A 17,559-nucleotide genomic window follows, 5' to 3' on the forward strand; every position below is an offset into this window, starting at 1 on the left:
GCTTTGCATCCAGGCTCAGCATGCGAGACCTGCCAGGGGCACTTATTAAAATGAAACATTTTGTGGCAAAGAAGCAAACTTACTGACAGTGAGTTTGGTTTGTCAATTTATTTGGCTTTCAAAAAGACAGTGTTTTAAGAAGTTTTGGTGCTTTTCCATCTGATGCCTTTAATGTTTTTAAAAAGAACAAATTCAGTAAGGATGTTAAGTTCTTCATTTTGGACCAAATTAAGCACTTCCCCATACAAAAAGGCTGCCCTTTGTTCTGTGTTTTATAGTACTCTCTGCTTTGTAGAAGTTTTTGAAAAGTCATTTAATGTCAAGCCAATGTTTCTGGGCTTTTTGAGCTGCAAGCAAATAGAAAAATCAGGTTTTTACCCCACTCCCCAGGAAACCCTTCCAGCTGGCATCTCCTCCTCCCCTCTGAGGCCTGGCTCCCTCCATCCACCCCATCTACCAATCTCCACCAGCACATCTGCACTGCATCTCACTCCTGCTACCTGACACAGGGGACCCTGCAGCCTTCAGCCAGGCAAGGATCACACTGGCCTTGGTCTGCAACGGTGCACAAATTCATTTGCCATCAGGGGGATCAGCCTGCACCAAAAATTAAACTGCTGCCTAGCAGAGCTCCAGTGTCAGCAGGTGATGCTCCTGGGATCGCTCTCGGTGCCAGGGGATGGAGAGGAGCATGGCATGAGGGTCCCCAAAGCCCAGAACATCCCTGTAGAGATGTATCCCTGTTCCCTTGTCCCCAGAGGATGCAGCCAGTCCAGCCTCGATTTTCTCTGTGCCTTTGCAAAAGGCTCTTAGTCCCAAATCCCATGGAGGGACAGTAGCAGCATCTCCCTGCAGAATGCCAGGGCTGGCTGCTGCCTCCCTCCCTCCCTCCCCGGCAGGACAGGGCAGCAGGGCTGGGGGCTGCCCTTCCACTGTGGGACAGGGCTGGGATCCCTCACATCCAGCAGCTGTCCCTTCCCAGTGCTCAGCACGGCTTTTCCCAGGAACTGCTATTAGCTCAGTATGGGAGGTGATAATAGCGAGCCATTAATGGGAATCTGTTTGAGTGCCACTGTGTGGCAAGATCGTAAATTAACGGTCGTTTCATTTATTGTCATTTTATCCATAACAAGACACTGATTTTCCTCCTGGGATAATGAAATTGATCTGTGAGAACCATAAATCCTCCCCCGTGGTGTGGCTGGAGCAAGGTGCTGGATTAACAGGCTAATGGCAGAGATGTGAAAGCTCATGAATCACATGGCGGTGGGAGGAGAGGGCAGCTGTGCTGGGGGAGCCGTGCTGGCATCACACTGCTCCTGTGCCAGAGCGCTCTGCAGGCTGACAGTGAGGTATTTCAGGCATCAGATCAGGAAGATCCAAAGAGCCCTTGGTGGCTTGTATTTTCTGTTGACAGAAAATAATTTTTTAAAGGCAGACCAAAATGGTCCAGGACACTCCGTCACCTTTACCCCATCAGGGTGTCCCAGACAGATGCTGCCCATCTTGCCTGAACACCAGCAGCTCAGGATCAGCCAGGAAGAGGATTGATGGCTTCTATAGCATTCCCCTGGAGCATAAAACAAAAACACATTGAAAATTTACAGCACGCATTGAGCTGACATGCTTCCTTTGCTGCATGTTCCCTGCCATTCCCAGGACCCCCAGCCAAGGACCTTCACTCACTGGAAGAGTCTGGCTTCACAATAGTGACCTCCTGGAAATAAAAATTGAGAAGAGAAAGTTCTCATAATTAAGTCTTTAAATTGGAAAAGGAATTGGAGTTGTTAGGCTGGTGAGCACTCTCAGCACACTGCAGGAGCAGCAGCAGCAGAGACCTGCACCTCTCTCTGTGCCTGTCCCTGAACCCCCACTCACTGGCCTGGTCACTGGGGGGACCCCACTTCTCACACCCCTGTTGGAGCCCTCACTCCTTACCCCTTCCCTCTCCTCATCTTGCTCTCCCCTTCACGAAATGAGACACCCTTGCCTGGCTCAGGGCAGGATGTGGCACCAGGGCTGGCTGGGCAGAGACTTCCCTACCCAGAGGGATCCTTCAGCGGAGAAAATCTGTGGGGAGGAGACCCCTGGGACCCTCTGCTGCTCCCAGGAGCCCTCTGCAAACCAGCACCTCCTGCAGCAAGGTGTTTAGAAGGCCCAACAGTTATCTGGGCTTTCTCCTTGTGTCATTCAGCAGAGATATAATTTTAAATATAACTATTTTTCTCACTCAGCTATGAGAAATATTAACTGGCCAAACTTTGCTGAGGCTGTCACCATCCTTTCAGCAGTGTGATTGCCAGCAGGGATTTATCATCCTCCCCACATCTGGGTTATTTGAGTTTTGCTTTGCTGCAGGGCCAGGGCAACAATAAATTTCCTTCTCCTCTGGAACATGCTCTAACCCCTCATTTTCTAATAAAGTGTTAAACCTTGGAGCAACCATGCTGGCCTGGTGCTGGAGAGGAGCGGAGTTCCAGCTAAGCCAAGGAAGTGCCTGTTGTGGGCAGGCAGGCACCCTCAGGGACCAGGACATTTCTTCCCACACTGGCTGTCCTGAATTCTGGTTTCCTTTTCCAGGCAGAGCTGTGTCCTGCCTGTCTCCAGCACCAGAGCAGCAGAGTGCCTGAAGGCATCAAGGGAGGGTGTGCAGGAGAGCACACCCAGCGAAGCCTGCCCAGGACAGGGGCAAAAGGCAGCAGCTCAGGGAGGTTCCCTACCCCACAAATGGGGTGTCCCCGGTGCAGCCCCTGCCCCGCCAGCCCACCCTCCTTCAGTACCCAGCCGGTGCTGGAGAGACTGCAAGAGCTGCTGGCAACACTGAGCTCATCACCAGCTTTCACAGCGTTCAGGCTGTGAAAAAGGGTCCCAGGCAGAAACCTGCCACCCCTGACCGTGCCAGCCCTTCCTGCTCCTACAGGGCTGACGGGACAGGAGGGATGACAGCTGGGTGCGTGGGGCATCTGCTGCCGGTCCATTACAGAACCAGAGGTGACTGCAGCACCAGGTTCCACTGGCTGAGCTGCTTGGTGAGTTATGGCAAGGGACCCTGTTGTGGAGATACGGTTTTTCCAATATATTCTGTTTGGACTGGCAAGTTGGTCTCACTCTTTCTCAACTGACTGATAAAGCACTAGACAGGGGATTAGTCCTCTTGGAAGCTAAGGAAAGAGGTAATTTGTGTTGTTTATAGCCTGCAGGGGTAGAATCAAAATGTACAATACTGAGAGAGTCAAACTTTTACAGCGTATGGCAGAGCCATAACTCAGAGCAAGTATCACACATTACAGTCCTGTGAAATGCATTCCCGTGACAAAAGGCTGGAAAGGCAGAAAGAATGAGAGGAATTAATCTGTTCTTGGGACAAATATTGTAATGAAGACAGGAAATGCCAAGAAAGCTAACCCCAGCCTGGTTCAGTGTCGGAACTGGAGTGTTTAGTCCAGAAGTCCTGGCTCTGTGCTTTGGGCAGCACTGGAAACAGCTCCAGCCCCAGTGTCTCTGCGGTGTGGGCAGAGGGAACCCTAGCCTGACCTTGGCTTTTCTGCACTAAAGGAGTAACAGCTTTCCCTCAACTGGGTTTTGCTGGATTTCCATAGCTATTAAATCTAATTGCTGAGATAGAGTTATAAAATTATAATTTTAACCATGCAATTTAGATGGAGTAACCGGTCGCCTATTTCTGTGATTATCCCTGATTATTAAATGAACAGCTGCCTCCAAATATGTTTGCAACAAACTAATTCAATGAGTGCATGTGCCTGAATATTCATGGCCCTTATTCACGGCACAGACTTTTTCACTGTGACTTTAAAAGTTAATTTATCCTGGCAGTTTAAATAAATCCACTTCCATCAGCCTTGGTTCAAGCTCCAGACTTTGACACTGAGTTTGGCAGCGAGGAAAGTGTCCCAGCCCCTGCCTCGGCCCCGCTCGCACAGACACCAGCCCCGGTGTCAATTCCAGGCTTCTCCCGTGTCTTGTTTGCGGGTTTGACAACTCTTCTCTGCACAGAACTAACACAGTGTGACACTCCACAGTCCGTTTGGTTTAGCTTTTCCACTAAAATTTGCAACCGTGCCAAGCAGCCAGGAAATAACCCGCCCTCCCCAAGCACTGGAATATGGGCACAGCTGGCCCAAGAGGCAGCCAGAGGCTCCCGCAGCTGCTGGGCCGGTGTCGGCTGAGGAATGGCTCCCAGAGCTAGCAGACATCCTGGTCTTCATCAGGAATTAAATTCCCCTCCTTGCAAAGGAGGTGCCTTGCGTTGCCACCAGCTAGAGTGAGGGTGGAGGGGCCAGCACCATCCCAGGCAGCCAGAACTGTTTCCAGCCTGCAGCGTGCCAGGGTGGCTGTGGGGCAGCCACAGGGGCAAGGCACCGCAACACTGGGGGGCAGAAAAAGGCAATGGGACACGGTGTGAATGCCCTTTGGCACCTGGCTGCTTTGGCCATCTCTTGTGACCCCAGTCAGGGGCAGACCTCACAGACTGGGGCAGAGCTGTGTCAGGGTTTGGCTGCCCATGGGATAAATGCTACTGTCCCCAGCCTGGCCTGGGAGAACCTTAAATGGATTTCTTGGACTTAAATCTGTGTGCACTCTTCAGAGCAAGCTGCACTGCTACTGACCACAGGAGCATTTTAATAACAGCCACAGCATGATACACACTGCTTAGAAACCTGAAAGTACTGCCTGAATGAGTGCCCAAGAATAGTTATTTCATCTGATGCTGCTCGTATCACGAAGCTCTGGGATTCCCCCTGGGATCTTCCAGCCACAGTGGCAGCACGCAGCCTCTGGACCCCAGCAGAAACCTCCTGCACTTGGGAATGTGCTGGGCTTTACATACTTACTGGAGAGAAACAGCAGCTGCTCAGGAGGCAAGCCCAGCTCCCAGGACACATTGCTGAGGTGCCTATTAGGCAAATGCTGGCAGCACATGCCTGGGTTCTCCAGGCAATCCATCCGTCCTGCCCCCGTGGAAGATCAGCAGCTGCTCCACTGGAACAGGCACGCAGCAGCCTGGAACAACAAGCCTAGCTGGGGCAGTGACTTGTGCAACCTCTGAGTGCAACAGCTTCCTCACATCCCCACTGACATGTCCTTTGGCAAGCAACCACCATTAAAAAAAAAAAGGTCTGTTTAAAGCTTTTATTAAAAATCCAAGGAAAGAAAAAAGAAAAGAAAAATCTGTTAAAGTATTTGAAATGTAAAGTAGGGCTTTCATTTCAAAAGCATCCCTGCTGCCTTTTGTCTCTTCCTGTACAGAGGTTTCACAAAAAGATCCACAGTTTGACAGATACTCAGATAATATTAAAGAGGGCAACATCTGATTGGGGGGGGAAAGAAACAGTTCAGCTGAGCCAGGCCAGAGCTGTGGGACTGTGACCAGCTCTTCTGCAGAACCAAACACCAATAGGAAGGGGTCTCAGAGGGGCCTGGCAGCCCCTGCTAGAGACAGGAGCCCATTCCACAGCCTTCCTAGCTCCTGCAGCATGTCCTCCCAGAGAACATCCCTCCATCAGCGTCTTCAGGGCTCTGGGTCTGGCTGGGGGTCCTCCTCCTCTGCAGTTCCCATGGCTCAGACAGCGCTGCCTCCCCAGCTGAGGGTGCCTGTCCCTGGTGCAGAGGCTGCATCACTTGGGCTGGGCACAGGGACAGGCATCTGCTCCAAGAGATTGCCCTGCTGCTGGGCTCTGCTTGTCCCAGGAGACTTCCAGGGATCTACATGGAAACTCATCCTTGTGTACCAGTCCCTTTGGGAGAACCCAAACTTGGCAGCCCCTGCATGGCTGCTCTCAGCCCTGTGTCCCTGCCCTGTGGGGTTGTCCCCATGGGCAGAGCAGGCCCTGCCCTGGGACCAGGGGCTTTGCATCCCTGCCCTGGGAGCGATGTTTGGCAGGGATGCCACTCTCCTGCAGCTGGGGAGGCAGGAACAGGCACCAAGGAATGCTTCTGCTGTTCTAACAAGGAACAATAGATTAAAAATCTAGTTAAAAATTCATCCAGGAGAGGCAGAGTTTCCCAAGCATATCAGAGTTAATATTTATAAAGAGGATTGTTGCTCAGTCTCAATTATCCTAAAAGCTTGGTACAACTGATGCATTGGAGAAACCACGAACACAGACATGTCAAGGGAAAACCATTCCCTGTGACCGCTAACAAAATGCAATCAGATCTGCAGCATGTGGAGCCAATTGATTTTCAACAAGTCCTACAATGTAAACAAATGATTGATTCTCAGTGCTTTCATTTCTGAGCAAGCAGCCAGGCACCTCTCCAGCTCCCGGTGCAGGTGAGGCTGGAGGTAAACGCATCTGCAGTGGGGCAGCTGCAGCACTTTCATCACCACAGAACAGCAGGAGCTTTGATTTTTGTTTCCCCAGCCCCTTAAGCAGCCACTAAATAATGAACAATTCCTCATGTAAGCAGCCCCCACCATGTGAAATCCTTCTGCTGCCAGTGGTCATGTCAGACCACGTTCTGCCTTCAATGGACGTCAGGAGCTTTTTATTGCTTTTGCATTTTGCGTCCTCTGATGTTTTCAGCTTTGCTCTGATTTACTGGAGACAGATGAGACAGGAATCTCTCTAAGAGCTTTATCACTGCTTTGTCAGTGGCTGCAGCAGTGCACTGGTGTGTGTCTGTGCCAGTGGCTGCTCAGATCTCTCCCCTCTCCCTGTGAAACCAATAAGCCAAACTCCACTGCGCCAGTGGCTGCCCCTGGCTGTGTCAAATGAAACCTGAAGCCAGCACGGGCAGACTGCCAATATCAGCACCTGTCCCTGGGCAGGGATGGGCTCCCAGGGACTGGGGCTGCAGCTGCCAGTGCAGCACCCAGCCCCAGCAGTGGAGCCACAGGACATTGGGGTGACAACCACTGGCACATCTCCTTTTCCCCCTCATTCACACCCCTGGCTGCCCCCTTCCAAAGTCCTTTGGTGCCATGGAGGCACCAGTTCGGGACAGTCTGTGCTCCCCCATCCTCCAAGCCCTGCTGGAATGCTGCTAACATTACTGATGCTGGGGAGAAGTCACATTTCCATGAACATGATAATTATTGCAGCAATAGGTATAAAAATGCATTTCCAGAGCTCTACCACCTACCTGTTTCTACCTCGTGTGCAGCGCAGGGTCCCGAGGGTCCCCAGGGAGAAGGAGCCACTGCCCATCCCCAGAGCCCCTGGGAACAAGGGCCTGGAGCTCTGTTCTCCCAAAGGTGCCAGCCACCTCCTACCAGCCACATCTGGCTATGCATTCCTTCCCTGCAGAGTGGGAACAGTGAGGGGCTGCTGCCTTGGATGTCTGTCCAGAGCTCCCCTCTGGCCACAGAACCGAGTCCTTCCCAGGAACAGCCTCCTCATTCCAGAACTTTCTGGGGCTGGGCATTCACAACCCCCTCACTGGGGGGTTCCAGAGGGACAGGGCTGTGGGGTTCCCCCCCAGCCACCCCGGTGGTGTCTGTGGTGGGACACGTGGCGAGGGCTGCCAGGCATAGTGCCCGCTCCTGGCACCAGGGACTGGCACCATTCCCCGTCAGTGGGTGCAAATTCTTCCTAAAACACAAACAAAGGAGGAGGCTTGCGTGGGCACTGACAGATTCCTGTACACAGAGGGACCCCACCAGGGCCAGGAGTGTTCCTGTTTAAAATTAAAATGGTCTTTTCAAAGCAAATTAAAACTCGTGAAAGCAACCACAAACATCTGTGATCTCCTCACAAAGGCCTTCCTGGCTATTTTAGAAATTACCCTGTGCCCATTATAGTATCAGCATAATTCTGCCTCTTTATTTCAAGCTTGCAAGATATTTATATTTCAAATAATTTTACATAGTTCAAATGTGAATCACAAGCTGGTTTTTCTGCTTATGTATTAATTGCATGTGTGTGTCCAGTGCTGAGCCTTATTGCCATGTAATTTGTACAACGTAATTAACCATGTAGAAACCATATTACATTGTGTTTGGAAGTGTTACATCCAGTTAATCTAATTGACTAATAACATGTTTTCATTTAGCAGCACGTACTGTATTTCCAGTGATTGAATTAATGTCATGTTAACGGCTGCTTTTTGCAACAACATTTGGCATAAATTGCATTAAAAATTGATGTTCGTACAAATGTATTTTGAATACAGCTCAGCATGTGGCCTGGGAAAACACTCCTGCTGTTTATTAAATCAGCTCCACTTAGGAATGCACTCCGAGGCACAGCACCACTGCCCTGTCCCCTGCACCCCTGTCCTGCCCCAGCTCTGAGCCACCCCAGCTCTGACACAGATTCCTTGCAGCTCCTTGGGCTGGCAGTGCCCAGGGTTACACCTTTACTCCCTGGGCTCTTGTGACAGGTTTTAAAAGGACTCTCTGTTGATGAGATGGTGGTGGGCAAGCTCCAGGCATGTGTTGGTAGAGGCAGAGCCACAGGCAGCACCAGCCATGCCCTCGGTGAGCCCCATGACTGCACCTGGCCAGCCCCTGGCCTCTCCCAGAGCAAGGACACGATGGACACGTGCTCCACAGCCTCCTCCTTCCCTCCCAGCCCTGTTCTCTGCTGGTCCCAGGGAGCTGGAGCCAGGAGGCTCTCGCTCACCTTGACCTGCTGTGGAAACAGCTGCAAGTGCAATGCCCTGAGCACTCTCCACAGCCGCCTGCTCCAGAGGGCCAGGAGAATGGGCACGGGCCCACTGCACACAGCCAGGCCAGCAGTGTCCAACTCCACAACCACAGACCACTGAAGGAGCCCAAGGCTCTCCCTGTTTCTCTTTGACAGATTAAAAATCCTGGGGTTTTTTTGTTCTAAACTTGTCAGCGTATTATGTTTCTGCTGGGGTGGACAGAGTTGGTTTAAGATACTTGTGAAAGCAAAGCTAAAAAAGAACAGGAAAACTGTTGGTTGTGGTGGCGCTTGTCCAAAGCCAGAAAAACAGGAAAACAAGGCACAGATATATTTGTGCTGATGGCAGCTTGATGTCTCATCTCCTCACAGGCATTTTCCACACCATTGCAAAACTGCATTTTCCCCACCTCTATAAGCACCACTCTGGTAAATCAGAGGGGCTGTAAAAGACACCACAAGTGGTCTGTGAGCCAGGGAGGGTTCACAGCTCTGTGGGGGAGAAAGTTGCCCTTCCTTGGTTTGCTGTCTTCTTTGCAGGCTACACAGGCTCCGTTCTCTCCTACAGTCGCTGCTGAGCAGCTGCTCAGGTGAGCATCCTGAGGAGGGGGATTGACTCACTGGAACCCCATTCCTGCTGCAGCTGTAACCCTATGGCACCACATCTCTGTGGGAGCAGCAAGGAACCAGCACAGCCCTGCACACCTGTGCCCTGGGAGGGAAGCAGAGCCTGCTGGAAAGGCAGGGAAGCGGTGAGGAAGGCAGTGCTGGGTGGGACAGCAGGGAGCAGCCCCTGCAGTACAGCCAGGAGCTCAGCTGCTCTCAGGAGCCATCCCTGGGGGTGTCAAAGGCAAAGCCTGGAGCCAAGCTCCACCCTAGAATCAGCACTGAGGAGTGACAGCCTTGACTCATGGCAATGCACCTCACTGGATCCCAGTGTGTTATTGCATCCCACCAAAGATCTCTGGGAAACAAAACCATAACCAGAAAGAAGCTTAAATCACAGAACCTCACAGCAATTAAAAGTCATGTTAATACAGAGCCATTAGTGCTGATTCTCACGCTCTTTACATAGGACCAGAACATAATAATAATTTCCAATTAAATTATGCTTCTCCAAGGTGCATTAACCACTTTTATCCATCCAATTAATTGGATGCCTCTCCACTGCATGGAGCAGTTACACCACTCCAGAGGGAAAGCAGACAGTTAATAACAGCTGCTGCTGTGGTGCTAATGCAGGAACACTGCTGTCAAACCCATGGACACATTTCCTGCAAACTGTCCACCCAAACTCAGCTCTGTGGCTCCCTGCTCCTGCACTGTCCTGTGCTCTGTTCACTCCTACAGTGTGACAAGGGGATGCACCAGTGCCTGGGCTTCCCCAGCACTTGGATCTTGTGTTCCCTTCTTCCCAGGACTTGGCACCTGGTGGTTCTGTGGAAAGTAGCGGCTTGTGTGAAGAAATTGCAGAAGGCCCAATCTGTGCAGGAAGAGCTGACCTGTTGCCATGACCCAGGGGTGAGAGTTTAGTTACCTGAGAGTACGTTTCCATGTGAATTCCTAGGGCACTCATTTCTTCAGACTCCTCAGTGAGAAATTAAGGCAGATTCCTCGCGTGCAGCAAAGGCGATGTTAGTGCAGCACAGCAGCAGGGCAGTGTGTGTCTGAAATACAGTGAATGGGACACCCAGATGTGTGTGGTGGCCTGAGTGTGTCTGCAGAGACCTCACAGGCACAAGGGCAGCTGTACCTGGGATGGAGCCCCAAGGTGCCTTCCCACAAAGAGGTGAGATGAGATCTTTAAAAGAATTACCTGCTGACCCTGGGGCTTTGTAAATCAGGTCAGTACAGTACACGAGCCCTACCCCCCTTCTCATGATTGCAGTTCCTCTGTGGGAGCAACCACTTGGACATCCCTTGGGGACTGAAGTAATTCCTGTGTGACAGGAGGCAGTGCCAGCATGGAAACAGCCAGGTGCACCCAGAGCAATGCACACGTGGACCCCAGGTAGTGACACTGGGGGACAGTCAAACTGCGTAGGCACTGGAACATCACCAGAAACATGCTGAAACGAGCAGGAATGGGACAGAGCCAGGCCTGAGAGACAGAGGTCTTTTCCAGGAGGCCTGGTGAGTCTCTGAGCTGTGCTGGAGGGAGGTGTTGGGATGGCAGAGGTGTGTGTGTGCGTGCTCCCGTGTGCCCACGCTGGAGGCATAGCAGCATTCCCACTCATTCTCTCTGCAGGCACGGATAACATACCCTCAGGAGCACGCAGTTATCAAAATGTTATAAATTGCTGCCTTTTAAATAGGGTGGTAATTTGCTAGTCCATTACGGGAGGAGTTGTAGGATACAAGGAGCACGCTGTAAGATTAAGCCTTCTGCGTCACTGCTGACCTCGCAGCCGAGGTGCTCTCACAAGTGCTCCATTATGTCAGCCTGCCCTGAGCAATTAGCCACCCGTCAGCACCCGTCAGCATGTCACAGTGCCTCAGAGGAGCAGGGACCTGCCAGTTCCCATCCCTGAGTCCTGCTCTGCTGAGTTTCCAGTCCTGCTGCGGGGCCGCCGGTCAGCAGGGAACCGCAGCGGCTCTGCAGCACCTCTGCTGCTGGAATTAGAGCCTTTGGATAGCACCACTGGGAGATGCACCGCCTAATTCTAGTCCAGCAGTTTCATTCTCTGAACTCCTCAGAGGTGGGAACAATCCCTTCTGGAGAGAGCCGTGTTTTCGGTGGCAGTGCTGCTGCCCAGTGCCCTCTGTGCAGAAGACAGCCTGCTGCAGCACAGCAGCACTGATACATCCCAGCAGCACGTGTTGCTCTGGGGCTGGGATAGCTGTGCCCCCTGGTCATTCAGGTCACACCAGGAGAATTATGTTCATTATGCCAATTTTGTGTGAGGCAAAGGAATATTTCTCCTAACCTATGTTTGATTTCTCCGCATAAATCCCTCTGAAACTAAACTTCCCCATAATTTTATGTGCTTAGATCTTTTCTCACAAGTTGCAGGTGAAATCCATGTCCTGGCACACACATAACAGCAAATACAGGAGGGATGTGTCCTGGCAACACAGGCATCATCCCTAGAGATAAATATTTTCTTGCTGGGAAGGAAAAGCACAAACACCAACTACTATTTTTTTCCCAATGTATATACACCTTTCAGGACAAAAATAAACATGTGAACACAGGACATGCTATTCCCAGGCTTTCTGCCCAGAGCCAAGGTGACAAGCAGCAGTTCAGAGGAAACTTGCACACAAGTTACACTCAGCCAGCTCATTAAAAACACATCAGGGAACCTCCACTACCCTGGGAACCCCAGAAGCAGCTTCTGATCCTATCACACACACAAAACACATGGGCTGCTGTCATTCTGCTCTAGTCACCTCCCTCAAAATGGGAAATGCAGGAATGGGTGGCAACAACATGGGGCCAGAGGCTGGCACAGCCTGGCAAGGGCCCCCCAGGCACACAGTGTACCCACTCTCCTCCCAAGGACCAGCCAAAACTTCCACCATGCGTGGCTGTCCTGGTCCCTGTTGGTGTGGGACAGCTGTGAGCCAGGGCAGGACCTCACTGGTTTGCATCCTCCATATCACATTCCTCACAGGAACACCATCAGGGAGCTTTGTGGGATCGTGAATATGAATTGCTTTGACCTCACTTAGTCTGATATGGTAGAGTATTAAATCTCTATTTTTCAAGCATTAAGCCTGTGTAATAGAAGGATGCTGTGAGCAATTTGCAGTAAGATGAAGGGATATTACTGTCCTGGGAGACAGACAATCCAACTACATCCACAAATTGATAACACAGATAGTGGCTTAGGTTCGTGCTAGCTATTAATTAAGGGCATGTTTTATGTGGAAGACAATACCAGCTTACACTGGCAGGTACTCGCTGGCCTCCTCTCCCCTGCAGTGAGCGGCGCTCCCGGAGCTGGAGCGCAGCCAGGTGGGTTCATACCTTGCTGAACCACAGTTCACACGTGTACATTTGAATCTCTGACAGGAAAAATTAATTTCTCAAGCCTTTAGCATTCGCAGCTCCAAGAGCTGTTCTGGCTGAGGAGCTGTGCCTCTGGGAGCTGTGTGCTAGCCCTTCCTGCAGGGACACTCAGAGGCTTGGCCAGCCCAGGGTGCTGAGAGCTCTCACGTCTCTGGCTGCTAATGAGCACTAACCATGTCCCAAGCTCTTCCTCTGCCCTCAGAACTCACTGCCTCGTTAGCTGGCTGATGCACAGCCCTTAGCAAAGAAATCCAATACCAGCTTTCACTCCTCTCATCTTGGCTGTGGCAACATCCCACTCAGCTGTTACCCCTCTCCCACTTGGTGCTCTCTTCCTAGCCCCTGTGGCAGGACTCTCATCTCACACCCACTGATTAACTTAGGATGATTGCACAGCCACTAATTTTGTCCAAATTACCAACAGAACATTATCCTTTTAGAATCTTTTGCTCCTCGCCCTAGAATTTAGCAGCAAGCCTGCAGCATGCCCTGACAGCTGCCCCCCGTGCTGGCACAAAAGACCCACAACGGCTTCAGCCTCGCTCAGAAAACCCTGTCCCCAGCCTCAGACAGGTTTCCTGAGCAGGGCAAGCCCATGGGACACTCATCCTTGGAAGTTCACAGCCACCCATGGCACAAGGTGAAACATTACAGAGGGCAAGAGAGCCCAGCCAGTATCCCCAGAGCCTGTCCTGCTGATGGAGCCAAGGCACATGGCATATCCAGAGCACCTGCAGTGCCACAGTGTCCAAGTGCTCCTCTGGAGAGGGCCTTCCCAGCAGGAATCTGCAAAGCCAAAGAATGCAGGTCAGCCATGGAGGTATGTATGTAATACTTGAGAAAGCAACAAGACAGTCGTGTGTCATGAATAAATTAAAGCATCCCTTTTTATGGACAGACCCCTATGGACAAGAACACAACAAGGGAGCTGGTCTGGCGAGAAAAAAGAAGTTTCTTTTATTTCATATGGGACTAGAGAAGAGCTGGAGAATTGATGAGGTGGCAAGGACAGCAGGTGGCTCCAGGCTCCTGCCAACACATTAGAGCCCCTGTGCTGGGCCACAGGCAGGTCACTTTTCTGGAAAACTGTATTCAGAGATGGGGCAACTCTTGGCAGGAAGCATCAAGCCTTACATACCATGACAGTTCCCTTCAGGCTCTCCTGATAAAGTGTCTCATGGCCACTGGTTCCCAGAGACACCTGTCACACCCAGGGTTTGTCCATGAGTTGGACAAAGACCTGCTCAGACCTCCCCAGCTGAGCAGAGCAAGGACAGGCAGGGACCTGGGTAGGGGCTGTTGGAGAGGGATACACTGCTGAATGCTGAGAAATGGAAAAATGAACAAAACAAAGGGAAAGAAGGACAAGCTGGAAGTCAGGCCACTGAGGATGAAAGGAACTGCCCTCGTAGTGGGAGAGTTCACAGCTGCAGACATATCTGGCCACAGGTTCACCCTGTCTCCTTTAAAAGCTCGATGCAAATGTCCTTATGAAACCAAAAGCTGTCCTGGGCTGAAGTGACCCTCAGCCCAGCAAGTGTGGGAAGGTGCATGCCCTCGCACACCTGGCACCTGTGGCCACATCCCCACGTAGCCTGGAGCCAGGGTCTGTGCCCAGCACCCCAGGCTGCCTGCTGCAACCCAGCTGCATGTCTGATCAGGCCTGGGAAATTTCTCTTTATACTGGGCTGTCTATTCAAGTCATAAAAATAGGCTTTTTTTCCTTCTGTAAGTGCAACACTTTTCATATTTTTACTTCCAGCTGTCTAGATAGTATTTCACTTTTTTTCGTTTCTAGTACTCGCTCTCAGTTATTTAATGTGAATTTCTAGGGCATGGTGCCCTTAGCAGACATCAGAGCAATATAACACAAGAAATCAGATATACACTGTTCTAGGAGAAGGCAGGAACAAAAAGACAAACTAGGCTCTTAATACATATGGTGCTTTTGATTCATGGAATATAGAAAATTGTATTTGATTATATCTGTAATGGATCCTCATAACTTTAGATTAGGGTTATGCTGATGGCCCAACTAATGGACAGTTTATTGCAGGAATAGATTTCATCCTATCATATTTTTTCCTGGTATCAATTACTTATAATGTTTAAATGTTTCATTTCTGTGGATGTTTATTGCTTAATTTTCCTTTCTAAGAAAAGCCTACACACACACAATGCCTCGGTGCTCCTCTTCTAAGGGGCAAGGAACTACAGGGCTGTGGTTCTGGAGCCCAGAAACTCCCATCATCTCTGGCTGCACAGGCCAGGAGATCCATAGCTGCTGGCACCACTGGGATACTGAGCTGTGAGGGAGCACAGCCAAAGTTCCCTTAGCAGAGATGTGATGTTATTGGGGAAAAAAATTAAAATTAAAATAATTATTTATTTAAAATAGTTATTTAAATTAACCTGTCTCAGAAGCCAAAGGACTGTGTGGGATTGCTGCCACAAAGGCAACAGCAGAGCTGATGATAAGAGAGGATGGAAGTAAAGATGGTTTGGTGGAGAGAATTGCATTTGCAGTCAGCTGAAATGGTAATACTATTAATAAAAACAGTAATAATAAAAAATAGTATTTCAACAATTATGAAATAATAATATTATGAAACCCTGAAGATAAATGCTTGTTTCCCAGTAAAGAGTTTAGGAGGTTGTTGAGGCACCAGAGATGCTACTTATTGATCCCAGAGACAGAAGGCAAAGTGGATAATGGATTTTTTTTTTTAACTTTGCCAAGCTGTAACCACACCTGAAATCCTACCCAAAAAAACCCCCTGAAACAAACAAACAAAACCCCCCAAAGAAATATAAAACCCCCCAAAACATAAAAAACTTCTAAGCAAAGAACAGTAACAGAAAGATCCCAAACTACAAAAAAAAAAAACCCAACAAACCAAATAACAACAATGAAAGTAGAAACAAACACCCCCCCAAAAAAACCCCAAATCCCAAGGAAACAAACTTGCAGAGAAACATACCACCTTTGTCCCACTTTAAATACAGCTGCTTACACACCAGTGACTTCAGAATGCTCTCTGCTATTTACACAAGTGTGCCTTGCTGCACTCCAGAATTGACACCTGGCAGCCAAAGCAGGGCCACCAGTTTGATCTCCCTGAAGAGCAGCAGTCCAGGACCAGAACCAGCTCTGAGCACCCATCAGGGCCATTGGCATCAGCAAGGAACACCAGCTGCACGTCCCAAAGGGTGCCCAGCACTGGCAATTTCTACTTTTGTTTTAATCTTTAGCTGAACTCTTCCATTTGGCCTGCATGCTGAGAGGGGAGGGTGCTGGGGCTCTTCTGGCCCAGTGCATTTTGCTGTCACAGTCTCTTCTCAGGGAAGAAGGAGCCTGGCAGCAGGGACACAAGATGGTCCTGTCAGGAAGGGCACGGTGACATGTTGGTCACAGCAATTTCCTGTTGTGAGGTGGGATCCTTGCATCCTGCTCCTGCCTTTTCCTGGAGCCTTTTCTCCCACGCTGAGTGGAAGCCCCAGGCCGAGTTGCAGCCCCCCCTCCACAGGGCAGCCTGGGCATGCAGGCTGCTCAGGGCCACGGGGAAGGGAGGGGACGGCGATGGGGACAGCCAGCAAATGCCATACCTCAGTTCACTCAGCACACTCATTCTCACACAGGTGGCATGTTATCACCACTTCAAGAGGAGAGCTGGCTCCACTTATTTTTTTTCATTAAAATGCAAATTAATTTAATAAAAAGTGGAATTGTAAATTAATGAAGCGCTTTAAAATTCTACATAATACAAGGCTAATACTTACTCTATAGTATTTCCTCCAGTTAATACCACTACCAGCTCCCCCAAGTGGCACCAGCTCCCCCAGTCTCACTGACTGAGATGGGCCCAGAGCTTGCAGAAATAGGCACAATCCTTTATTACAGTTTCTGGGGCAGTTCCCAGGCTCTCTCATCCTCAGGAACCTCAGCAGTACCTGCCTGCACCCTCAGGCCCAAAGCACTCGAGAGCAGAGGTTCTGCCTTTCCTCTAGAAACAGCAATGGATCCCTGTAATTTACTGCAGCCCAACAGTTCCCATGGAGATTGAAGGGGCTGCTGCCCAGACCAGCCCTAGGCGAGCTCTGGTCATGTCAGCTGTGACAACAATCAGGGCTGCCTCGGGTGCTGAGCTCCCACGGAAGCTTTAGGCATATTTGAACTTAAGAAAGACTCTCGATTCACATGTGGTTTTTTTCTTTATTTTTACCCCAGTACAAAAAGTCAGACTGGGGTATTGGCTCCAAAGCCAACCCGCTGTGGGGGCAGCTCTGCACACATCCCCCCACATCTGGCTGGGCTCTCAGCACCCCTCTACCCCCACCACTGCTGCCCCTCCACTGCAGGAGGGAGCAGACAGACAGAAGGCACCCAGGCAAGGCTGGCAGGGGCAGTTATTGCTCAGGACCACCTGTCTTCAGGGCAAACCTGGCTCAGGAAAACAAAACATTACCTTGAACACACATGAGCAAGGTTTGTCCCCTACATCTTCCCTTTCTAACGTCTACTTGCATGGAAACACTGTAGGAGATCCATCCTTAGAAGATTTATCCTTAAAATAAAGTGGAACCAGAGAAGCACACTAGGAAAATATTGGTCTAAATGAATGAGGTATTTCCAACAGGATCTATCCCTTCTGACTTACAGCTCCACATCTGAGATCATCACCTTCTGCTTATTTTATAGCAAAAGGAAAGAAAAGGCAATTCTGAGAATAATTTAATTCCTCCCTGAAGTAAGTATCTCAGGTAGGTCGGTAAAACACCAAAACCTGCCCTTCCCTCTCTGCTGGTGATGAAGCATCCTGGAGCTGTGGCACTGCTCCATCCCGAGCTGGCCAGGAGTGGCTGCCTCCCTCGCTGCTGGCTCTGTGCTCAGCGGCATGTCCTGTCCTGTGCTGTCCTGTCCTGTCTTGTCCT

General features: G+C 50.4%; 1 long non-coding RNA gene across 1 annotated transcript in view; it reads right to left on the minus strand.

Annotated features, from left to right (window-relative positions):
• Positions 1–1,088: 1,088 nt before the first annotated feature.
• The window catches only part of LOC107211328, a 95,217-nt gene continuing 78,746 nt past the window's right edge, over positions 1,089–17,559 (minus strand). Inside the window, exon 3 of the long non-coding RNA XR_001524135.2 lies at positions 1,089–10,279. This is a non-coding gene — a long non-coding RNA (uncharacterized LOC107211328). The remainder of the gene's footprint in view (positions 10,280–17,559) is intronic.

Source organism: Parus major, chromosome 14 (genome assembly GCF_001522545.3).
Source record: "Parus major isolate Abel chromosome 14, Parus_major1.1, whole genome shotgun sequence".
Classification (NCBI taxonomy): Eukaryota; Metazoa; Chordata; class Aves; order Passeriformes; family Paridae; genus Parus; species Parus major.